At 35.5% G+C, this 26,992-nt stretch overlaps 1 pseudogene; it reads right to left on the bottom strand.

Moving 5' to 3' along the window:
* Positions 1–339: 339 nt before the first annotated feature.
* On the bottom strand, positions 340–26,498 carry LOC127157697 (GTPase IMAP family member 8-like; annotated as a pseudogene).
* Between the last annotated feature and the right edge of the window lie 494 nt (positions 26,499–26,992).

Here is a 26,992-nt window from a genome sequence, read left to right as displayed (position 1 = left end):
TGATACTTGCAGCATACTGAAGTGACACCCCTATTTTTTATCAACAATTAAGGCTATAACTCGACCAATAACTCCACCAGCACAAGGAAATCCACCAATTATAGCATCAACTGCAATGCCTTTTAAAAAGTATTTCCAATACTTGGAAAAAAATTTCTTAAATCCACTTCTTTCTTCAGAATCTGCTGTGTTTTGGTGGTCCTCTTGTTGTTGTCTCTCATAATTCTCGCTCTGCATCTCCACTCTATGTCTTTCTATTTCAGATCTCTGAGCTTCTATAGTTTGGCTTTTCTCCTCTATCTCCTTTCTCATTCTCTCAAGCTCCTTTTGTCTTAGTTCCTCTTCTTGATTTTTCTTCTCTCTGTCTTTCTGCATCTCCACTCTTAGTCTTTCTATTTCAGAGCTCTGAGCTTCTATCGTTCCACTTTTCTCCTCTGTCTCCTTTCTCATTTTTTCAATCTCCTCTTGTCTTTTTTTCTCTTCTTGATTGCTCTCTTCTTTGTCTTTCTGTATCTCCATTCTAAGTCTTTCCATTTCAGAGCTTTGAGCTTTTATCCTTCTTATTATCTCATCTCTTTTTCTTCTCTCTCTCCATTTCCTCTTGTCTTTTTTTCTCCTCTTGTCGTTGTCTCACATTATTCTCTCCTTGTATCTTTGTTCTTATCTTCTCCTCTGTCTCCTTTCTTGCTCTCGCAATCTCTAGTTCTTGTCTGAATCTTAGAGCATCTTCAAACATTCCATTACTGTAGTACCCTCCTCCATTCTTTTTTATCATTCTGTCAATCTTCTGCAGTAAATCATTCACCTGCTCTATGTTATTCTCATCTATATTGTTGAAGAGATGATATCTGCCTCCACACTGTTCAACTAGATCTCTTAGATTTTCATTATCATCAATGAGCTTTTTTTACTGACTTTTCTTTTAGCTGATCTACATGTGTGAAGAGAACGATGGAGTATTTTAACACATCTTCTCCAAACAATAACTCAATGATCTGAGGAATCTCCACTTCCTGGTCAGTGAATCTATTATTCAAAGGAATCACAATGAGAAAAGCATGCGGTCCAGGACAGGATAAATAAACACTTCTCGCTATCTCTATCATGAACTGCTGAGGTTCTATCTGTGTGTCAAAGAATCCAGGAGTGTCAATTACAGACACATTTTTGCCTGAAACAATTGCCTGTTTCTCTATGGATTTACAAGTTATTGAATTTGGACCATTTATAGAATTAAACACTTTCTTTCTCAGTATTGTGTTTCCAGATGCACTCTTCCCAACACCAGTTTTACCCAGCAGCACAATTCTTCTGGATAAACGATTGGAAACAGGAATGTCCTGGATGTTGCTGTGAATTCTTTTTGGTCCTTTTTGTGGCACTGAAAAATAAAATAAAATAAAATAAATAATAAAAATACATTTAAAAAAAAAAAAAATCACATTTATTCATTTGTACGTTTATATTGTGCCAACTACTACATCTAATAATGTGGCAACACTTTACTTGAAGGGGTGTGAATAAGACTGACATGACACCTTTATAATTGTGACATGACACATGTCATGAATGTAAAGGAGGTTTTATGCATGTATATGACTACTGTTAATAAGTGTCATTTGCTCAGTTATGTCATTTTTAATGTAAAGATGGAACATGACCTTTACTTAATATCCTAATGAATTTTGGCATAAAAGAAAAATTAATAATTTTGACTCATAAAATGTATTGCTGGCTATTGTTAAAAATATACCCGTGCTACTTAAGACTGGTTTTGTGGTCCAGGGTCACATATTTCCAACATATCTTGCTGTCAAATAGTACAAAATTGTCTCGTTAATGTCAGGTTGTCATGACAAAGGCATTTCAAACAATGTCATCTTTGCATTTAAAATGACATAACTGAGCAAATGACACTTAATGACGTGTCATAAACATGCATAAAACCTCCTTTATATTCATGACGTGTAATGTCATGATTACGAAGGTGTTATGTCAGTCTTATGCACACCCCTTCAAGTAAAGTGTTACCAATAATGTAGTAAACTTTGATAAGTTCTTGTAAAATTGTACTGTTAACCTACTGTGAATGCTAATGATTTAGACAGGGGTTTTTAAACCTGTCCAGGAGCATGCTAGCACTGCACAATTTTTTATTTCTCCTTCATTAAAATTGAACTCATCAGCTCATTACTAGAGACTGCAAAACCTGAAGTGGATGTGTTAGATTAGGGGTACATACAAAATGTGCAGTACTGGGGTTCTCTGGGATAGGTTTGAAACCCCCTGGATTAACCCACAGCTTTTTATTTACAGCAAGAAAGTAAAGGTTATTAATCTTTCTTTGAGAAACATCATTAATGAACAAGAAAGCATATTTCCTTCATGCCTAATATGAACAGACATCAATACACTTACAAATGTCCATGTTCCTCTGCATAAGTGCAGACAAAAGAGATTTCACTTGACCACCACCTCTTTTTCTATCTTTGTTGTTCAATACGTGGAATCTGTTTTCATACTTTTGTACAAGTTTCTTCAAGGCTTCATTTTCATCAATGAGAGTATTCATGGTCTTCTTTCGTTCTTTCAGTTCATCTTCTCTGGTGAAGATAATCCAGGTATTGTCTTTGTGTTTTTCTTCCAATAGTTCCTCAATTTTCTCCACAGTTCTTTCATCTTCTTGAGTGAATCTGTCTGCCCGAAGAACCAGGAGACATGAACACAAGGTCGATTCACATTTCTGCAGAACTTCTTCATATATCCCATGCTCTGCATTAGAAAATCCTGGTGTGTCATAAACTCTGACCGGCAATCCACAAACATCACCGTCTTCAACGGCTACAGTTTGTGTGAGTGATGTGGAACTTTTTTCTGATGTGAATGCTTTCCGTCCCAGTATTGTGTTTCCTGTTGAACTTTTCCCAACTCCTGAACTTCCCAGCAAGACCAAATTTAAACGCATATTTTCCATCATCTCCATTTGTTTTCCCCCGTAGCCTAAAAAGTAGTGATATTAGCATAGTTTAAGAGAGATAATTATAAACATGAAGCAATTTACTGCAACTGTAGTTACCTATGAAATTCTTCAATAAAATTTAAAAAATGTCAAATAAAATTAATGTATTTGAATGTCCACTAAAATGCATGCCAATAAATGTCAAATCCTTGAAAAAAATGCACCCATACGGAAATGTAATATATGACATATATGTCCCTATATCAGTAGTGATACTCTCATATATGTTAAATATAGGGCAATATATTATTATCACATATATCCATCTTCTAGATATATGTAGATATACGTTTATAACGTATGATTTTCCCATAGTACAATTTGTACATAAACATATATTTAAAGTATGTATATGGGTAACATTTATATGGTGTTGCATGTTAGGGAAAAAGTAGAGATGAAAATATAGCCTGTTCAAAAAATGCCTATGTACTAAATGTCAATGTTTGCACTTGTAGTAAAAGGAATGTATTATAGAGTTAATAAGAAAAAAACACTATAACTGTTTGTGCATATGCGCTCTCCTCATCATTGCACTAATATGCATACTACATGCTCGTTTGTGCGTGAGTCTGAGCAATGGTCTGAGCAATATTACATAGAAACTATACGATTGTTTAGGTCTGCAAGAGCCTCTCTCCCTATATAGATCAGCTAATGCTTTAAATATTCACTGTCATTGTTTTATATATGATGTTATGATTACAGCTGCATTGATTTGTTTTGCTATTTGCTCGCGTTAACGTTAATTTTAACTATACACTGTTGGGTAGGTTAATCTGTATAGAAATACTGTAAACTCATTGTTTTCACTGGATAAGCAGTGCCACATTTGGAAATTATTTAAAGCTGTCTGACAAAAGTAATGGATGAAAATTATAATTTATCTCTGAGATATAGTCTAGACCAGCATTTCTCAACTCCAGTCCCCGCTATGCTTATTTTGCGTGTCTCTTCTAGTTAACACACCTGATTCAGATAACCAACTCATTAGAAGAGTTACGTGCATGAACTGTGTACCGATTGACATGATCCCTACCCAGCTAACAATTTTTGGTTCCCAGAACGTTCTGGGAACGTTAGGTTTTGGTTCCCAGAACGTTCCCTATTGGTTAGCCAGGAAAGTTTTCTTAACGTAAATAGAACGTTCCCTGTAAGTTAGGGGAACATTCTGGGAACCTATCGGGAACGTTCCCCTAACCTACAGGGAACGTTCTGTTTATGTTAAGAAAACTTTCCTGGCTAACCAATAGGGAACGTTCTATTTATGTTCCTAGAAGGTTCCCTGAAAGTCCTCTGAAGGTTCCCAGAACGTTCTCCTAACCTCTTCACTCTAAAGCACCAAATAACACTGACTTCAACAAAATAAAAATGTGAATTTTATTTTTACAGACATTGAAAATGAATAACATTTATTTGAGTTTAATTATAATAATATTACATTTGTTTCTTACCACTGAATTAATGATGTGCTTCTCTACACAAAAAACTTCTCTGTTAAGATCACGTTCTCTTCAATTGTCAAATTTCCCCTCGTATATATATTAATTATACGTAATTATTCATTAACAAGATCAATCAACCAATGTCAGTAAAACAAAATGACCGTTAATTTTTAAATTATGCGAGTGCGCGGCTTTCTGTGGAAGGCAGGATTGAGCGCGTGCTGGAGAAGCGCGTGCAGATCAGAGGCGCACAGAAAAGAAATATACAAACAGACCCAGTGTTAATGATATGATTTTCTGACTACGCTTAACCTTGGCTTAATTTTAGCTATAAAATTGGAATTATATTGTAATTATAATGCAATTTGACCACTTTGATGTCTACACTTTATTAAACGCTTATTTCAGAAAAAGAATACATTTCAGCATTAGAATGATCAGAAAGATCTGCCAAGTTTTTATTAGTTTACACGGATATGACAACTAAAAATAACCTGCAGGGAACGTTCTGGGAAGGTTGTTTTTAGGTTATAACATTAAACTAAAAAATAACCTGCAGGGAACGTTCTGGGAATGCAGCGTATTCACAAACAGACGAAACTTACTAGAGAAGTGTGAAATGTGACATCTTATACATCTGTAAATAAATACAATTACATTTTCCTCTCGCACTCTTTAATGCCCTTTGAATGGAACATATCTGGTGATGTCCACTTCGCAGGGCACTTCATGGTCGAATAGAACAATTGCTGTACGTGATAAGAGATACATATAAAATTAGCATAGTGGGGGGCACGGGGACTGGAGTTGAGAAAGCTGGTCTAGACCATAAAACTGGATGAAATGGAATTATTTAAATACAAGTACCTTGAATTCATATAGTAAATTACAGTACTTGATTATATTGCACTAAGTGCATTGACATGTCAGTGACATGCCTAGAGTGACTGCATAAGCACATGCATGTGCATACTGCATAAAGGTATAATACACTAAAGGATGTGATTGTGGGGTTTTAAAAATATGGTTAAACTATTGTAGTAAATTTTGTTTCTTTGCTGATAATTGTGCTCTTCTTGTTTGTGTCTCATGAAAAGGTAATGAGTCCCGAAATTGTCAGAAAATAGAAATGGAGACGGAACCAACAGATGTGGATGGCAGTGATGTGAATGATGGAGCATCTACACAGAAAAGGTTACATATATTATTGAAACCAAAACTAGCATCTGCAGTATACATGTAAACAAATCAACTGCCCTTTTTAATAAAGTGGTGGAACTATGACGGCACTTTGTAGGCGGATTGGCTGTTAGCATCACACTGGTTCCCTCGAAAAAAAGCCAATAGGATTTTTCCATAGACTTTTTGGATCATCACAAAAAATAAGCTTGGCATTCAACTATAGTTCATGAAATGTGCACGTTTTGTCCATCAAGATAATCATCACAAAATAATAACATTTTATGAATTTTGAAGCCTAAATAAAAGCACCAGAACTTAAAAGCTAAACTTGGCTTAAGTTTATATATAACAGCATGGTTGTTCGCCTTCAACACCACCATGCTTCCGACAACTTGAATTTTAATCTACGTTACATGAAGCTTGTCATATAAACACTGGAATAAATACATAACCAGAACCAAACTAAAATGAGACATTAGTAATAAATTGTATAGTGAATAAATGAAATAATCATAACTAAAGAAAGCATGTTTTTCTGTCCATTTTGAAAAGTACAGTACATTATTAAAGTTTCACTTTCACTGTGACTAAGGCAGTAAATGTGATGTTTATTTGGAATAATTATAATATTTATGGTACAAACACAGAGAGAGTCCCCGTATCAGTAGGAAAGTGATAAACAAGCATCCTCCATTCGAAGACTTGTGTTGCATTTCAGGGCAAAGCAAAACAAAAAAATGTGGGAAACTATTAATTGGTTATTGTACAATTAATTGTACTATAAATTCTACTACAATTGGAAAATACTGTAAATTGATAAACTGTTCAGCGTGATAACATTTAATGTCTCTGACAGGGCCTGTAGTCCCATTTAGCAACATGTTAGCAACAGTCTTTTTTAAGAAACATAACAGTTAAAAAAAACAAAAAAACAATCAGGAGTGGGGTGTAACTGGTGTGTTTTATATCATAGAATAAAACTTGAAAGTATTTTGAGCTTGTTTGAACCGTGGACCTTAATTTAGGTGAATTAATCAAATTGCCATTCAAAAACCCATGTCATAGTTCCACCCCTCTATTTCTTTTCTCCAGGCCAAAACGATGAACTCGTTAGGTATTATGAATGTCAACTGTTTATTTCATTGATGCTAAATAGCAAATTAAATTGTAACCTTAGTTGTGAACTCTGTCATTGAGCATTTGGCCTACTGCAGTTTAATTCTTCTTGTATATAGAGGCATATTATTTGAATGGGCATGTAGGCTGTGCTCTGTTGTTGTTCTGCCGTAGCCTTGTGGTATCTGGGAATATTTTACAACTACGACTTTAATTATTCTTATTATTAAATAAATAATTAGTATTCTGCAGTTTTTTAAATAATATTGAACTTTACCAACTATGTTTAATACTCAATATATTTGTCATCTTATAGTAGTAAACCCTTTTAAGATATAGGCACAGTTCTAACTTAAAAGCAAAATCAAACATTGGTACAATGTTGGATTGCAAGGCTTAAGCAGATTATATATTTTAATATCATGTTGACTAAAATTAATTTTAGTTTACTGTACCACCCAACACTACCAAAGTTAAAAAAGTTGCTTTTAAATGTTGTGCATTTTTAGTGCATTTTTAATGATTCTATTTAATTATATTATAAAAATCTAAATTTTACTGCAGTGATCCAGAAATTTCTTCACCTGGGGCCTACTGGGGGTGGCAATAAACCAAAAACTAACCAAGCTGGTGGAATATAAACCTGTAGAACTTTAACTGAACCACTACAATTGATGTTCTGTTTCTTATGCCTGTTCAGTGTTTTATGTGTAATTGTTTTTCTCTTTTTTTCTATTTGATTGTGCAGCTCAATAACATTTTTTCTATTTAAATAAATTCTGTTTAAATTAAGATGTTACTTTTTGTAGCGTATTGTACTATTTAACATTTAGGCTTAAGGTGTGAAATGTGCAATGCACTGCTACTTTGTAGAGTGTTTCTTACAAGTGTCTACAACCTCTATTTAAATATCAAAGATAACATTAAAATATTACATACTTGAAGCCATATATATATATATATATATATATATATATATATATATATTTTTTTTTTTTTTTTTTTTTTTTTTTTTTTTCAATATTTCATGCATACATGTATAATTTGCATATAATGCATAATAAAAAATATATCTCACATATATTAATAATTATATATGTTCCATATATGGCAATAAATGCATTATACATACATAAACATATATTTTTGTATGGGGTAGACTTATGTCAATATATGAAATTGTTCCATTTTCTAATAGGAATCATATATGGATATGGCATATATAAAACATATATTTAATATATGGGTATTTCACATAAGCACAATTTTGTGGCAAAATTGTAAAAAATCTATTGTTTCATCATCATTGTTTCAATCTATCAAACACTAGAGATGTAGTCAAGACCTGCAACTGTATTCACATACATTAAGGTTAAACATTGCTTATAATGTGGAAATATTATTAGCCCTAAAAAGGGCCCAGCTCAAAATTTTACATCCAACATCTGAAGCATCCCTGCAGTTGTCAAACCACAGTGCAATTGAGTAAATATATAGGAATGTTACAATGACATCTTTTAAAAGGGTTTTCATGGGTAATATGTTATTCATTTTGCTTTATTTTTGTAATTCTACTACATCAAGAGATCACAGTTTTAAAAATATGAATATGCTTTAAAACACATCATAGTAGTAGAAATAAGTTGTTAGCAGTTAGTTGAAGTGAATGAATGCATGAGGCATTTATAAAGCACTTTCCTCTTTACTACTCTACACGCAAAGTGTTTTACATTTACAGGTGCATCTCAATAAATTAGAATGTCATGGAAAAGTGATTTTTTTTTTTCAGTAATTCAACTCAAATTGCGAAACTCGTGTATTCAATAATTTCACTGCACACAGACTGAAGTAGTTTAAGTCTTTGGTTCTTTTAATTGTGATGATTTTGGCTCACATTTAACAAAAACCAACGAATTCATCTCAACAAATTAGAATATGGTGACATGCCAATCAGCTAATCAACTCAAAACACCTACAAAGGTTTCCTAAACCTTCAAAATGGTCTCTCAGTTTGGTTCACTAGGCTACACAATCATGGGGAAGACTGCTGATCTGACAGTTTTCCAGAAAACAATCATTGACACCCTTCACAAGGAGGGTAAGCCACAAAGAAGCATTGCCAAAGAAGCTGGCTGTTCACAGAGTTCTGTATCCAAGCATGTTAACAGAAAGTTGAGTGGAAGGAAAAAAAGTGTGGAAGAAAAAGATGCACAAACAACCGAGAGAACCGCAGCCTTGAGAGGCTTGTCAAGCAAAATCGATTCAAGAATTTGATTGAACTTCACAAGGAATGGATTGAGGCTGGGGTCAAGGCATCAAGAGCCACCACACACAGACGTGTCAAGGAATGTGGTTACAGTTGTCGTATTCCTCTTGTTAAGGCACTCGTGAACCACAGACAACATCTTCCAGGCGTCTTACCTGGGCTAAGGAGAATAAGAAATTGACTGTTGCCCAGTGGTCCAAAGTCCTCTTTTCAGGTGAGAGCAAGTTTTGGATTTCATTTGAAAACCAAGGTCCTAGATTCTGGAGGAAGGGTGGAGAAGCTCATAGCCCAAGTCCAGTGTTAAATTTCCACAGTCTGTGATGATTTGGGGTGCAGTGTCATCTGCTGGTGTTGGTCCACTGTGTTTTTTGAAAACCAAAGTCACTGCACCCGTTTACCAAAACATTTTAGAGCACTTCATGCTTCTTTCTGCTGACCAGCTTTTTAAAAATGCTGATTTAATTTTCCAGCAGGATTTGGCACCTGCCCACACTGCCAAAAGCACCAGAAGTTGGATAAATGACCATGGTGCTGGTGTGCTTGACTGGCCAGCAAACTCACCAAACCTGAACCCCATACAGAATCTATGGGGTATTGTCAAGAGGAAAATGAGAAACAAGAGACCCAAAAAATGCAGATGCGCTGAAGGCCATTGTCAAAAAAACCTGAGCTTCCACACCACCTCAGCAGTGCCACAGAATGATCACCTCCATGCCACGCCAAATTGAGGCAGTAATTAAAGCAAAAGGAGCCCCTACCAAGTATTGAGTACATATACAGTAAATGAACATACTTTCCAGAAGGCCAACAATTCACTAAAAATGTTTTTTTTTATTATTATTATTATTGGTCTTATGAAGTATTCTAATTGGTTGAGATTGTAAATTGGTGGGTTTTTGTTAAATGTGAGCCAAAACCATCACAATTAAAAGAACCAAAGACTTAAACCACTTCAGTCTGTGTGCACTGAATTTATTTAATAAACGAGTTTCACAATTTGAGTTGAATTACTGAAATAAATGAACTTTTCCACGACATTCTAATTTATTGAGATGGACCTCTATATGAAGAGGTCTGTACTCATCCACTACCAGTGTGCAGCATCCACTTGGATGATGTGACAGCAGTCACACTACAGGTTGCGATGGTGTGCTTACCACACCCCAACTGTAGGTGGAGAGGAGAGAGAGCAAAATCAGTGGATGGGAATTATTAGGAGGCCATGACTGAAAGCCTCTTTACGAGAAGTGCCATTGGATTTTTACTGACCACAGAGGGTTTAGGACCTCGGTTTAGCGTCTCATCCGAAGGACAGTGCTATTTAAAGTATAGTGTTCTGTTACAATACAATGGCATTAGGACCCACACAGATCACTGGGCAGAGGTGGGAGACTCGAGTCACATGACTTGACTTGAGGTGTAAATTTAAGGACTTGTGACTTGCTTGACCAAATAAAGAAAACTTGGACATTGATGGACTTTTATGTGCGATTTGTGTTTGTTGTCCTTAAGATCAACTGTGGTTAAATGCACTTCAATTTTCGAATACTTTTATAGGAAATTGATGTTCACAAAGTTTTGTGTTTTCAGAGCAGGACAAAACATTTGATATATCAAAATAGATCTGTGCATTAGTGTGAATAATAATCAAACGGCAATAATGCTGAGGGAAAAAAAACATAACTATTGTCTGAAAATTTCAGATACTTACAACACTTATTTTAAATAAGTGACTGTTTTAAAAAAGTAGCCTGTTTATATTAAAAAAAAATAAATAAAGTTTGCACAAAATAAATTTTATATAAAATTTCTATGAAAATGTAGCCAAGTGCAGAAATAATGAAAACCAAGAATGTGATGCATAGTGATGAGTTGAGTTGATAATGAAAATTGCAATGAATTGAATCATTAAACCATTAAACCAAAGATTCACACCCCTAGTTTTTTTAGATGGCAGTACTGACATACAGAGATTCCAACTATAAATAAAAAGCAAAGAAACTGCAATTTTAGTTAAAATGTAAGGTTGTAAAGGTGTATTTGCACAGCAGAAGAATTATTTGGAAGAATGTAGATCAAGAATCGTTCTGGAATCGGATCATGACTCCCAGAATCGGATGAAGTGCCTGAAGATTCCCACCCCTAGCACAAGCACAGAGTTACAGCGCTCCAAATATAGAAAGTAAGAGAATCTCCCAGAAGTTTTCTTTTGGTTATAAACACTTTGATATGAACCATATCAGTCCAATCAACACACAATTATTTGTTATACTTAAATAAATGTGAACACCCTTCACCAATCCAACTAGCCAATTATGAGGTTCTATGGACCCCTTTCCCAAAATGCAAGTTACACTTAAAAAAACAGGCCTCTGGTTTCCATGGTAACCAAAGACAAAGACAAATCATCTGACAACATTGGTTTTATTGCTCAAAGAAATGCGGGCAGAGCAACTCTCACTCCGTTTCTCCTTAGGAAAGACCCATAATCCCCATAAAAGGGAACTTTTCTCCTCTTTACTCATAGACAGACCTTTCTATGAATAAACATCTCATGACATTTTGTGTATGATTTTAACTGTCTTGTGCAGTGTCTGTTGCATTGTATTGTTGTTTTATGTATCCTTTGAGTGAATTATTAGTCAATGAAACTCCACCTATATAGTGTCTTCTAATAAAATTAATGCTCATTTAATGATGCACACTTTGGTGTACACCACCTCCTCATAGAATGCCATGTGTGTTTGTAATTTAATCAGAATATAGACTGCCAGAGCCATTCGACCCATGCTCTCAAACAAAGGGTCATAAAACCCACAATATTTGAGAGGTGTGACTCTTCCCAGACTTTAATGGGCTCAAACACAGTTCTGCCTTCTCTTCTGCAAAATCTTATGATTGCTGCTCGTGTGGAAGGACTTGAGTAGGCACATGTGTGCCAGGCAGACACCACCTATAGAGCCATGTGTGGTCTCCCCAGCCTGGGGAGATTGCTCTCAATCATAAAGAGTCAGACTAATATCATTGGAGTTTGTCTTCTCTCAACCCTGGAATTCACCATAATCGAAATGCCCTCAAAAAGAAATTTCTCGCTTTCTTTGCATCTTCATCTTTGGATTGCAACCTGTAGCAGGCCCCATTTCACAGCAAGGCATGTGCTTACTCAGGAGAGAGGACTCTCTCAACCACAACAGAGCCAAGAACAACCTCAGAGTTTCAAGAGATTGCAACTTTGGCCATCTAAATGGAACCATCCAGATGTTCTTCAGAGGCTTCACAAGACTCTCATCTCATAGCCAAGTCAAATGCAAGTATCACTCCTTTCACCAGACAGAGGTTTGATGTAAGCTATTGTATACTGGGCTTTGAATTAGAGACTGATGGTTCTTTCAGATGATCAACTCTGCCTCATTCCCTCCTTGCTTCTGTCTGGTTCTATCCATCCACTTACACCTTTCCATGTACCATGTATGTGTGATTTGTGTGTGTGTGTGTGTGTGTGTGTGTGTATGTGTTTATTTAGACTAGTTACGTGTTTGTAATTTGGTTCGTAAACCTTTGCGGACAATTCTGTATTTGATTCTGATTCCCTGCTTGCAACAAAGTCAATTTAATGATTTTTGATTTTGTTACATGCGCTGAGTAGTATTGTAACTTTTTAAAAAATATTAAAAATATTTTTTGTTGCGTGTATGACACTAGGGGTCTCTCTTAGGAGCCCAAACACCTCGGACAACATTGAGAAAAGGCCAATGACATTGGGTGGGCAGATTTTGCATAGCTGGCCACTCCCCGGATATCCGGGTATAAATAGGGCAGTGCGGGATCTGCTCACTTGTTCTGTTTCTCAGAGCCAAATGCAGGGTCTCTGTGCAAGAAGTGGCATCATTCACCTCTTCGTTGTTGGATCTACGGCATGGGCAGCAGTCTCTCCTTTCTCTAACAGAGCTGTGTGAGAGTTCTCCTGGGTGCTTTGACGCCGATCAACAAAAGAAGATTCTCCTCTGAAAGAGCAAATTTTCTCTAAAAGAGCTACACGGTACAAATTGTGTGTTTACACCATGCCTTTCCATCCATGTCCTTCTGGTCGCGGTTTCTACCTTTCCCCTAATGATCGGCACGATCACTGTGTTCACTCTTTGGGTCGTGAACACTCTGATGCAGTAATTTTAAAATTACTCATTAGGAGAGAGCAAGTCAAAAAGCCCAAAACAAGCACATTTTTATTGCCTAATCCACCGTTTGATCATTTTCATTTTTACTTAATTTGGAGCTCAATTTTTGTACTACTAGCCAATTTTTCAGCCAATACACATCTGGATTAGATGGGCAGTTTTCCCCTCTTTGTCTCATCAAAAATCTGGCTGACTCAATAAACAACGTCCAATCAAGGAAATAATCAGTGACTTCATCTTTCCGCTTCACCTTAGTAGACTGTAGAAAGCTTCTTACAGCTTTCTCAGCTTGTTACTTGGGGTAACAAAGGGTTTTACAGGTGCGACTGAAATAACTTTCACTTTAAATCAATGTTTCAAACAACAACAAAACAATTTAACAAAAAAGATAAACAAAAAGTAGCCATTGATAATATCTAAACATGTATCCAAATTTAATAAAATTAATTTATGTGTGATGACAATTTCTTAGGAACTAGGGATTGTTACGTAGGACTAAACAGGCATCTAGTTGTACAAAATCGTTACCCTAGCAGTCATTTTACAATTAATGTGTTTAGATTTGTGGAAAATTCAGTGCCCTGAATCTCCACAAATTAGTGTTGTTACTATGACAAGCAAACTGAATGTGACAAGAAACTGTTGTCTGTAAAAAAAAAATTATATATATATATGCCTGTGTGTGTGTGTGTAGAAATGTATCAGTGTTGCTACTTAAGGGTGTTTACATAACGTAATTTGAGTCCAACTGAGGCGAACCCAAGTGCGATTTATTGTAGAACTTCCAAAAATCCAAACAATAATCCAACGACTTGACTAGACTTGGCATGAACAGACTTGGCGTGGCATGAACACAGGCATTAACAAGAACAGCAACTCACCAACAGCAGGATTTCACTTCAATACACGAAAAGGAACAACGGGACCATGAGGGCTACTTATACCAAACAACTGGGGTCACATGACATGAACTAACCAATGAGAACATGACACATAACTAGAACAACCAATGAGAACGTGACACATTGAACAGAGGAACCAATGGTATGAATACAAGAGGGCAAGGGAAGCAAGACACAAACAAGGAACATGGCAAAACTTCAAAATAAAAGTCAAGAAAACATGAACATGAACAAAACCCAAACCCCACATTACACATAATCAGCTTTATATTTTTTTGTATGTATATACATATGTATATATAAATATTTTTATATGACCATACATTACAGCTCATGTTACAGTCACTGTAAATTAAACTTTACCTTGCTCATGTTTACTCTTCAGCTGTTCAGCCAGATGGTTCTGCTTTATCTTCCTCAAGATGTTGACCGTGATCTTCACAGCTTGTTCTGGTCCAAAACACGCCACCAGCTTATCCACTGTTTTAAATTGATCTGCATTCTCCATTTCACATTTTGACATAAACTCATGACTATTCTTTAAGTGCCACTGAAACATCTTCAGTTCTTCTTGGTCCAGCTCCTCCAGCGACTCCAGAAGCAGTTCTTTAACTGATGCCATTGTCCTTCACTGATTCACACCTGCAGGACAAGAAGAAAAAGATCTGAAATAATTTCACTCTTATCAAATGGATCTAAACTGTCAAGCATTCCCTTTTGAATGGGAACTCCATGCTGTGTCCCCTAGGGGGCGATATGGGGAATGCCTCTGACATGACTGGTGTCTGAAGTATGAATCTAAACATGACAATGGCTGTGTTCCAGTCCATTTTTTAATGCCCTTTAATTCCCAATACACGTTTAGCTTTTGAGGAAGCGAAATGCATGCATTGAAGTGATTTCTCAATAAAGGCTCCATTTGTGCATCTCTACTCTCGAAGGATGTGGGATGCACTTTTGGTTGGAATCCTGTCTTCTCTATGAGCAAGCAGGATGTTCGAAGGTATGATGCATTTGCAAGACTGACTACAAGAGACAGGTAAGGAACTTTTTTCTTTTTGCTCAATCCTAGGGGATTGTAGTTAGCATTTGCAGAAGTTTATGATACTTGTTTATAAGAAGTGACAGACATGGCTATTTTGTGATATTTAAACAAAGTAAGGTCTACATAAGGTGAATTTGCAGCTTTAAAGAAATTTTCATTGTGGGGTAAAAAACTAAGCTCTTAACACTTATTTCTTGAATGTTGTCTAGTTTCATAGAAAATTAGATTTATGCAGTGACCATCGTTCAGAAGTATTTATGCCTCTCATGTTTAGCTCCAACACACCTGACTAGAAGTTCCCTTTTGAGGGTATGCGTCATACTAGTGCGAACGCATAGTATAAAAGGGCGTCGGTTGAACACATCATCCTCTTTTTTTTGTCTTCACTGACCTTTTGTCTGAAACTAAGCACACATTCAGCGCATGTTCTCTCACCAGAACACTGTGATGATGTGTGGTAAAGAGCAAGCACTTTCAGCACGCGAGGGAGTTTATTGCGCTCATTGTATTCATTGCTTGTCTCTTGCGAGAGGCAAGCTTTATATGTTTGGTGACGAGTAAGCGAAAATCAACTCTCGAGGAAGTTGAATGCAACCGTCACATTCATTGCTTGTTTCTTGCGAGAGACGGGCACACTCTCATATCCACTATAACAAGCTCGTGGGCTCTGTAGTTAGTCTCTCTGTAGTTAGAAGCCTGTCCCTAATCACTGACCTCTCACATTGGTCAAGGTTATCGACTCCATGGCAGAACTATCAGACAGCTAGCTGTGGCTAAATTGACGTAACAATGCTCCCTTCACCCCTGAGGGTTGGCTCTGAGCTTTGGCCCAACTGGGCAACTGAGGTTCACCCTTACTCCCTTCCCCTTGGAGCCCCGTTTGGAATGTCTAGCAGTGCACCCCTTATCTAGAAGGTTATCTACTGGCACACCGCTTCTGAATAAAGCGGTATTTCTAAAATCCACGTTATGGTAAGTGCCCACACAAATCTTTGGGCACTTTTTTAAATCCATGTTTATGGCAAGTGCACACACAAGTTTTTGTGCACTTTTCTTAAATCCACACTGTGGTATGGAATGCACCTAGATTTTGGGTCCATTCTAAAATCACGTATGGTAGGGATTCACTTGTTTTCAACCTGTACCCTTCTTGAGTAGGTTCAGACCCTGGCCACCTTCGGTCCCACTCCATTTATGTACAGTGGGTACGGAAAGTATTCAGACCCCTTTAAATTTTTCACTCTTTTTTCTTTTGCAGCCATTTGCTAAAATCATTTAAGTTCATTTTTTTCCTCGTTAATGTACACACAGCACCCCATATTGACAGAAAAACACAGAATTGTTGACATTTTTGCAGATTTATTAAAAAAGAAAAACTGAAATATCACATGGTCCTAAGTATTCAGACCCTTTGCTGTGACACTCATATACTTGACTCAGGTGCTGTCCATTTCTTTTGATCATCCTTGAGATGGTTCTACACCTTCATTTGAGTCCAGCTGTGTTTGATTATACTAATTGGACTTGATTAGGAAAGCCACACACCTGTCTATATAAGACCTTACAGCTCACAGTGAATGTCAGAGCAAATGAGAATCATGAGGTCAAAGGAACTGCCTGAAGAGCTCAGAGACAGAATTGTGGCAAGGCACAGATCTGGCCAAGGTTACAAAAAAAAATTCTGCTGCACTTAAGGTTCCTAAGAGCACAGTGGCCTCCATAATCCTTAAATGGAAGACGTTTGGGACGACCAGAACCCTTCCTAGAGCTGGCTGTTCGGACAAACTGAGCTATCTGAGCTGTTTTTCAGCTGCAGGGACAGGACGACTGGTTGCAATCGGGGGAAAGATGAATGCGGCCAAGTGCAGGGATATCCTGGACAAAAACCTTCTCCAGAGTGCTCAGGACCTCAGACTGGGCTGAAGGTTTACCTTTCAACAAGACAATGACCCTAAGCACACAGCTAAAATAACGAAGGAGTGACTTCACAACAACTCCGTGACTGTTCTTGAATGGCCCAGCCAGAGCCCTGACTTAAACCCAATTGAGCATCTCTGGAGAGACCTAAAAATGGCTGTCCACCAACGTTTACCATCCAACCTGACAGAACTGGTGAGGATCTGCAAGGAGGAATGGCAGAGGATCCCCAAATCCAGGTGTGAAAAACTTGTTGCATATTTCCCCAAAAAACTCATGGCTGTATTAGATCAAAAAGGTGCTTCTACTAAATACTGAGCAAAGGGTCTGAATACTTAGTACCATGTTATATTTCAGTTTTTCTTTTTTAATAGGTCTGCAAAAATGTCAACAATTCTGTGTTTTTCTGTCAATATGGGGTGCTGTGTGTATATTAATGAGGAAAAAAATGAACTTCAATGATTTTAACAAATGGCTGCAATAAAACAAAGTGTGAAAAATTTAAGGGGGTCTGTATACTTTCCGTACCCACTGTATATATATATATATATATATATGTTCTATATTTCATATATTCATGTAACCGTTTTCACGAATGAAAGCTCACCCTGAAGAGATTGGGTGCCTTTGTTCATCTGGTTGTTTGCCGCATGTGCCCTGCTGCACTTAAGGCTTTTAGGAACCTTAAGTGCAGCAGAATTTTTTTTGTAACCTTGGTCAGATCTGTGCCTTGCCACAATTCTGTCTCTGAGCTTTTCAGGCAGTTCCTTTGACCTCATGATTCTCATTTGCTCTGACATTCACTGTGAGCTGTAAGGTCGTATATAGACCGGGTGTGTGGCTTTCCTAATCAAGCCCAATTAGTATAATCAAACACAGCTGGACTCAAATGAAGGTGTAGAACCATCTCAAGGATGATCAGAAGAAATGGACAGCACCTGAGTTAAATATATGAGTGTCACAGCAAAGGGTCTGAATACTTCGGACCATGTGATATTTAAGTTTTTCTTTTTTAATAAATCTGCAAAAATGTCAACAATTCTGTGTTTTTCTGTCAATATGAGGTGCTGTGTGTACATTAACGAGGAAAAAAAAATGAACTTAAATGATTTTAGCAAATGGCTGCAATATAAGAAAGAGTGAAAAATTTAAGGGGGTCTGAATACTTTCCGTACCCATATATATAACATTGCCGTGTTCGGAAAGAAAGTTGTGTTTTAAAAGCAATAAACATTAGATGGAAAAAATATATATATTTCATTACTTTCTCTCGCAGTTATATCGATAAGTAATTATACTGTATATAAATTGCGGACATCAGGGGGCCGCTACTAATGTGCATGGCATTGAAACTGATTTCGTATGCACGATCGCATTTCACTTTCACTTTTCATCATGATGTTTCACTGTAGACTTCGTCCGATGCCAATTTGGTAGACGTCGTCCAACCCTACTAACTGTCATATAAAAATCCAACTAAAGTCAGCGAATAAACCTGAGACAATGATCAATGAGTAACAATAATATTCGCAATAACATATTGGTTTACTGAATAATTCTTTGACATTTTTGTCCTGTGTCAGCTTCCGTAGCTTCTGTACGCGTTTCGAAAGGGCGGGGTGAGCGGGGGACTTAGCCATTGGTTGAAATTTGAATCCTCACCACTAAATGCCGCTAAAAATTACACACTGCACCTGTAATATCATATACACATTGTGAAGGTAACTACAAAGTTTAATCTGCTCTTCTCCCAGTTCACCAGAGACTTACTTTAATGTCTTTCAGGATGAATTTGTGGGCTGTAAATCCCACAGCTCAGATTCACTGTGAACTAACAGGGTGGCACCCATCCGGTATAGATCACCTAATTATTACATTTAATGCAAATACATTTACTTGCGCATATTTCAGAATCAGAATATCAGATATTTCATAATCTAGCAAACAGGTTTGTGAATATTAATAATAATAAAAAAAGAAAAAAGAAATAAAATCGAACAATAGCCGTTTCTCAGTATGCGTTCTTGTCTGTACTTGTGTTCTTGTGAAACGTCATCAGTCGTCGCCCAAGTACTGTTCCAATTTAAAGTTCACATCTAGCCAAGTACAGTTCAAATCCCCGGATGTGTTCTTGCTCCACCCCTTTTATCTAGGATGCATCAAGAGGAGACTTGTGCGAACTTGAGGCAGCCATGTATCTCAGAATGCATTTTGCACCAATCAGCAAGCGTTAATGGCAGAGGAGAAAACCTGCATAATTTTCAAAATATTATTGTTATTGTGTCATGAAATGAAGTTTTAATGGAGTATTTCAGGCGAGAATGTCGTTGTTCAAAACTCAAATCTGCAATTTATTTACAAAGACCGCGCCTTTTTGAAAATTTGTTTCGTCGATTTCGGAGATGTGAGTTCCAGGCGAACACCGGGTGCTTAGTGCTCGTGTATCCCGCAGAGAGAGCCTCACCACGGCTAGTGCTTCTGACGTTTGCCGCTGGTCCTGATGTCTTTGTAGTGGTTAATCAAGAGGTATAATTCGTTTTGGGTAAATCTAACAGTTAATTTTTGGTCTTGTGAATCTATTATATATTCCAGGGCATATCGTTTTGCCTGAGGACAAAGTTATGCTTCATAAATTATTTATAAATCGCAATTCAACACTGACTTTTTAGCATGAATTTGACTGAACTGTTTGTTTTTGTCTTCATTTCCGATTACATACGTCTCTTATACATTATACCTATACTTGTATAATGGCTAATATTGTTCAATAAAACTGATATTTAACAAAAAAGGCAGAGTTGTGCTTGTCATGTTTCATTTTATTATATATAAAGTAAAGATGTATTATACACAGTGCACATATTGTCTAAATCACATATTAATATGTTTTATTTTTTTTTTTTAAATGAGTACGAAAAGAGGGTTGTGGTTTATATTTTGAAGAAAACAAAGAGGCAGAGGTGTTTGATATCACTTCGTTCAGTTCATACTCCCAAGTCAAATACCAAGTCCGAACTACAAAGGACGCAAGTCCGAACTTTGCGTTCTTGGTATTGAGAAATGGCCAATGTGTCTTACAGCTCTCTTGTGGCTGCGTTATGTCATGTGACAAGCAAGACGCGTCGCCATGGAAACAATAAGGCTTAAATAAGTTCTAAAATAACAGTCGCCTAAAAAAACACCCTGGGGCTCAGCTAGAATATTTTAAACTCACGTGTTAAAGGGTTAACATATTTATTATACCACCTGCTACCCACCAACTTTTTTTTTTTAAACAAAAAAGTGTATTGTCATTTATTAGGCAAATAACATAGCTGACAACGTGATGTCTGCCTCTCCTACTTTCCAGTAGGGTTGTGACAGTGAGGCAGTTTTGTTCACTTTTAAATAGCTTGTAAATGCCTGTGCATTGCAAATATGCAAATGCACATTTTACTTTCACTTTAGAATTAGGGGCAGTTCTGCATCAAAATATTGAATTGATAACAACAAAACCATCGTATCGAACCGAGCTGGACTCAGCTGTGCTTCCAGGTCAGAGAGCAACTGTCCATCAAAAGCTCATTATCCAATCAGAGTAGATCGCTGTTAAGCCCGCCCCCACGAGAGGTTTGTGCCAAAACAGCAAACGAAAATTTGCAAAGCGTAAGCGAAAGCTGTGGCAACGCATTCAGAATCCATGATTCGCGAAAACGATTCTTTGAAAATCATTAACAAAGAATGAAGCATATTTGAAGAGCATATTAAATTCGTGCGGCTGAGTTCATTTTTTCATTTTCATTGTGTTTTTCTTCTTTTGCAGTGGCATATTTTTGATCGTTTCTTGGAAAGTTACGTTCAGTTTTATAAAGTTAGGTTCATTCTTATTGGCACAAAAATAATCCCATAGATTGCAGTCAGCCGCAAACATTAGGCTACTTGAGGCGAAGGCGGGTTCGGATGCGGGAATGGCGTGTTACGTGTGCTTATCCTACTGTATGTGTATATTTATATGCTAATTGTCATGTTTGTCGTTGTGTGCGAGGGAATGACGCAGGAGGAGAGCGGAGATCCAATAAGTGCAGTATTTATTTTAATAATCCAAAGAGTACATAAAACAAAAAGGAAAACAGCAGGGAACCAGCAACCACGATGAAGGGAACGGAGTAACACCGACAAGGACACGAGGGAACAACCAAACTTAAATACTCAGAACAAACTATGGCAAGCCGTTTTAACATTTAATCTAAAAGCTGTACTAGTATCTATTTTCATGCTACCAGTACTTATTTTTTAGATACTAGTATCTTTTCCATTAAGTACTAGTACTTGTTCATTAGCTACTAGTGGTTATTCTTTAGCTACTAGTGCCTTTTGTAAAGTTACTAGTAGTTATTCATTAGATACTAGTACTTATTCCAATAGTGACTAGTATTTAATTACAATCTCTCTGTTAAGAAAAAATAGAACTAGTACTTATTTTTTAGTTACTAGTAACTTTTTAGACCAGAGATATCCTGAACTTAATAGATACTAGTACTTTTTGAATTTGCATTTCTGCCAGTATGGTAATCGTATGTTGAATATTAATGAACCAGCCACATAGAGAGAGATTATAGAGGAAATGGAAACAAGCTGACCAATGTACTTTTTTTTTTTTTTTTTTTTGATTAAACCACATAGTAAAAAAAAAACAATCATTTGTACTCAAGCACATAGAAAACATTTTTTTGCCAGTTTTGTAGAGGCTGTAATTTCGTAAACATAGTAGCCTAAAGTGTGTGTTTGCTTGTTCATCAGGTGCCCTCTGGTGGCAGAATGGAGAAATGACATAAATTGTATTATGTATTAATTTCCTCTGTTTTTTTCTCCAGTAAAAACAATGAATATCATATCAGGGTTGTATGTTAACTTTTTTTTGCATATAACACTGCTACAGACATTGAATGTTTTTTTTACATAAATGTTCTGTACAGGGCATACCGATTTCAAACCCTTATGGTTTTCGGACAAGCATTTTCTTTATTTGGAAAAAAAGGACAAAAAATATTATTAATAAAATAAAACAAACAGGTGTGCTGTACTTCTAGGGCTGCACAATTTGGCCAAAAATGTTGTTTTTATATGTCAATATGACTAATAATGATTATGGTAGGGATGTTCATTTCGGTTATTTTTTCCTAACCGACAGCCGACGCTTGTTAACCGATTATTAACCGTTAACCGACAAGATTATTTTAAATTAGAATTTAATAATTTTAGAAAGGATAAGTGTCTGTGACCCGTTAAAATACCAACATTTGTTTTCCGGGATTAATTTTACATGCGCAAAAGCAGCAAACAACAGAACATGAGGATTCACATGGACACGTCGCATCACCTGCAGCTTCTGCGAATGGAGAAAAACGTCATAAACCTAGGCTACATTAATCACTATCAACGTGCTGCCATGATATTATGCCAAACATTTTTTATGTGGATAAAAAATGTTTGGCATATTTTTTATGTGGATATTGTAATTTACATTTTTTATGTGGATATTGTAATGCGAGAAGTACAAAACCAGGTTTACATAACAAATAATATTTTAGCATTCAAATACATCTTGAATACGGAGACATTTGGATTTGTGTCGTATGAGAGACCCAACGTTAGTTTCAGTTTCGCTTTAGCCTCAATGGTTTGGTTTTGGCTTGTCGCCAGCTTCTTATATTTTTCATTCTTGTTCTTTTTTAAATACTGTTAAATTGAAAGGATTTCTTGTGGAGTGAGGGGAACTAAAATAGCCTAGCCTGTGTTTATAGTGTATTGTAAATATTTCGCGTCAACACCATTTTCTCTCAAAAATGCTATTTCATTTTATTTCAACCATCCAGAAAACGTTTTAAAATATTTTGATTACTGAATTACTGAAAGAAAAGACCTTTTAAACCGTTTACCTGATTGTATTAATCGGTCAAAATTCTTTCTGTCAGTTAACGGTTAACCGGTTAAAATGAGCATCCAGATTATGGTTATTAATTTTATATAGAAACATTAAACAAAATAAGGAATATTACTTTTGTGATAACACTATTTCACTATAATATAAAAAACTGAGCATTTAAGAATATATATAATAACTATAGCTGCAAGAAAAAATAAAAAGTACACTTCTCTACACTGGGGGAAACTGAAGGATTTGCAAATGTTTACCTCAAAGTTCTTAATTATCTTTGCTATTTTTACCCAAATCAGGGTTTTGTGTGCAATAATGAGTACTCCGTTAATGTAATTTCTTTTTCATTCATACTTGTTGCTGGAGGGCGCCCTCCACAAATGAGACTCACTGATGACGTTCCAGGAAATCCCATAAATGGACAAAGGCTTTCAGCTTTTGCTGTAGAAGGACGTTTTACTAATGAAACATGAATAAAAGAAACAATTATTGTGACAATATATGGCTTTTATCTGTGTTCTTCAAGCCATCTCGGGTATTTTTTATAAAAATAAAGTAAATTTAAAACGCAATGCTAAGCTATAGCCTTTATCACCATTTAGAATAGTATAAAGTAGCATGATTTCTGCCTCTGTTTAATAAAACCATGTCAGATCACAAACATATGTTATTTCAAAGACTCAGCTGGTGTTGTGAAGTGTATTTGAACTAAACATATCATTATACTTTTGTTGGACAACATGTTTGTAATCTTTCCTTGTGTTTTCATGGTAACCAATTAGCAAGGTAGGCTAACATACAAAGCCATTTAGCCCTACTTAACAATCAAATTAATTCAGCATATTAATGTATTGTATTACCATGTGGACTCTGATTGGACGGTGGAGATGTACTCATGTTTATGTAATGATCTTTTTAAAAGAAGATATCTCCAAATACATTCTTACTAGTTCTTTATGAGGTTAAAGATATCTCCAAATCAACAGGGAAGGGCAGTTACTTTGTTTTTGATATCATCTTTTCATTTCTGACTAGTAATTACTGCAATAGTGACTGGTATCTATTTAAATATTACTAGTAAGCATTCATTAGATACTAGTACTTATTGAATAGATACTGGTTACTAATTAATATATACTAGTAGTTATTCATTAGGTACTAGAACTTATTTATTAGACACTAGTATTTTTCACAATTATTACTAGTAACAATTTTTATCTTACTAGTCAGATCTGCTTTTTTACTCGTCTTAACTTATGACTAGTCTGAATGGCCACAGTAGAGTTAAATTAAACATTTTACTAGTGAAATAAAAAATCTTACTAGTAACATTTCAAATAAGTACTAGTATCTAATAAATTTGTACTAGTATCTTTTGAATAAATACTTGTTGCTAATCAATAAGTACTAGTATGTAACAAATAAGAACTAGTATCTAATTACAAGGTACTAGTACCTATTAAATAAGTACTAGTATCAAATAAATAAGAACTAGTATATAATGAATAAATACTAGTACGTAATAATTAAGAACTAGTATCTATTTAATAGGTTAGAGTATCCAATAAATAAATACTAGTATGTAATGATTAAGTACTAGTATCTAATAATAGGTACTAGTATCTAAAAAATAAGTACTAGTACCTAATGTTTAACTACTAGTACATAAAAATTATGTACTAGTCACAACTGGAATACATACTAGTCAAAACTGAAAAGTTGATATCTTAATGACAGATCACATAGAAATCAATGGTAAAATTTAAAATGTTTTACTAGTAACAACAGAATAGTTACTAGTCACTATTGAAATAAGTACTAGTATCTAATAAATAAGTACTAGTATCTATTTAATAGATACTAGTATCTAACAAATAAGTACCAGTATCTATTAAATAGATACTTGTATCTAATGAATAAGTACTAGTATCTATTAATTAAGTACTAGTATCTAATGAATAAGTACTAGTATCTAATAAATAAGTACTAAAGTCTATTTAATAGGTACTAGTATCTAATGAATGAGTACTGGTATCTAATAAATAAGAACTAGTATCAAATGAATAAGTACTAGTATCTTTTAAAAAGGTACTAGTAGCTAAAGAATAACCACTAGTAGCTAATGAATAAGTACTAGTACTTAATGGAAAAGATACTAGTAACTAAAAAATAAGTACTAGTAGCATGAAAATAGATACTAGTACGACTTTTAGATTAAATGTTAAAACAGCTTGCCATAGAACAAACCAATCAAAACAGGACAGGTGAAAATGATTGATGATGACCAAACTAATGCAAACAGGAACAGAATGACCAAATATGGGTAACACTGGGATGACACACACAAACTGTCTAAATGGCACACAACGGTCTGACACTAACATTACTATAGGGAACACAAGGGTTTTTTTTTGTTTGTCTTTTTAAGCAACTTTAGGTAAATAAAATAAGTCAGCAGCCTTTTCAAAATCCAAAATATTTTTAAAACAGGCGCATTTCATTTTGAAACTCTTCCATAGTCTTGTCTTTCTCACCTCGCTCTTCTTGTCAGTCAACTCAACTAACTTTACATGATAAATAAAATCTGATCTGTGATGCGACTGTCTTTTGGCACACTGCATTGAGCAGCCGCGTTCAGATTTAATTATACTGTCTGTTCTGTAACTAAACTAAATGAATTTTATTACTATAAAAAAATCAAAACAACAAGTTCTTCTTCGGGTGAATGGCAGATGAAGAAGCCCATACTGCCATCTACCACGTATTGTTTAAAGAATATTGAGGGACCTAAGCCATGTAGCACAAAAATTACGCTTTCGCTTCACTTCAAAATGAAACACATGAGGAAAAAATCCCTCTTTTTAAGGCCTTAATTCATGGAAAACGATTTAAGACTTTTTAAGACTTGAAAGTAAAGCATTGTACTCCATTACCTTTCACACTGATCATTATATTAATTATATAAAATTTTTAAAATATGTTTACAGAACTTTAGAGTGAAACATGTTGTAGTCCCTATTCGTCCACATTTAACTCCACATTTAACCATGTTTCTTTAGTGCTTCATAATTAAGTAAATATTTTATACTTACATTAATAAGGAAGTGCCATTGTGTTCCACACCTGAAGACTTGCTTTGATCAAAATGTTCAGTTACAAGGTCTCAAAATCTTACCATCAGGTGGTTGCCGAACCTGTTTGAAGGAAAAAACAAGTCATGGACAAGTGCGGAAAAGTGTGTTTTAAATTTTGTAGTTACTATGGCTTTACTACATAATCCATTGTTATTGTAGTAAAACCATGGTTATCTACAACACCAGTTAAATTTTAATGAAGGTTTAAAAAAAAAAATCTTTTGTGGAGAAAGTGTCCGTCTCGCAAAGAAGAAAGTATTTTGAGCACCTGAAAATCAGTTTTGCATTTAAAATAAGTTTTTGGATGTATGCAGACTCTGTCTTTTGCGCGTACAACGTTTCACCAGCTCTCCTGATGCCCGCACTGAGTGCTCTCTAAATGCAGACGACTCGCTTGCTCAACACAACCCAGTTTTATGATATGTCATAATTCCAGCCATTCTGATTGGCTGCCTTGACAACCAATCTCAACAGTGCGTGCATAATTAATTATTATTATTCATTTATTAATTCATTTAATTTTTATTTCGAATAAAACAATTTAAAAACGAAAAAATATAAACAATACCAATGTGTTGCTGCACCAACAAAAAACACGTCATACATTACAGATAAATGAAGAGTGGGATGAAGCTAAAGCTTATTTTCCCCCACAGCCTATACAATTCCAGAACATTTCAGTATGTCTTTTCATATAATTATACCAATATCTTTATAAGAAAACAATTCTATAAAAAAAAACTTAAACACCAACCAAATATTTTTTTCCCCAAAATCTCATATAATCCATTTTAACATTTTCCACATTTTATTATTAATATTCACAAACGTGCTCACTGTATTATGAAATATCTAATACACCGATTCTGAAATA

This window comes from Labeo rohita, unplaced genomic scaffold (genome assembly GCF_022985175.1).
Source record: "Labeo rohita strain BAU-BD-2019 unplaced genomic scaffold, IGBB_LRoh.1.0 scaffold_117, whole genome shotgun sequence".
In the NCBI taxonomy this organism is placed as follows: Eukaryota; Metazoa; Chordata; class Actinopteri; order Cypriniformes; family Cyprinidae; genus Labeo; species Labeo rohita.
Note: the sequence above shows the minus strand (reverse complement) of the source record. Positions and strands in the feature narration are given on the sequence as shown.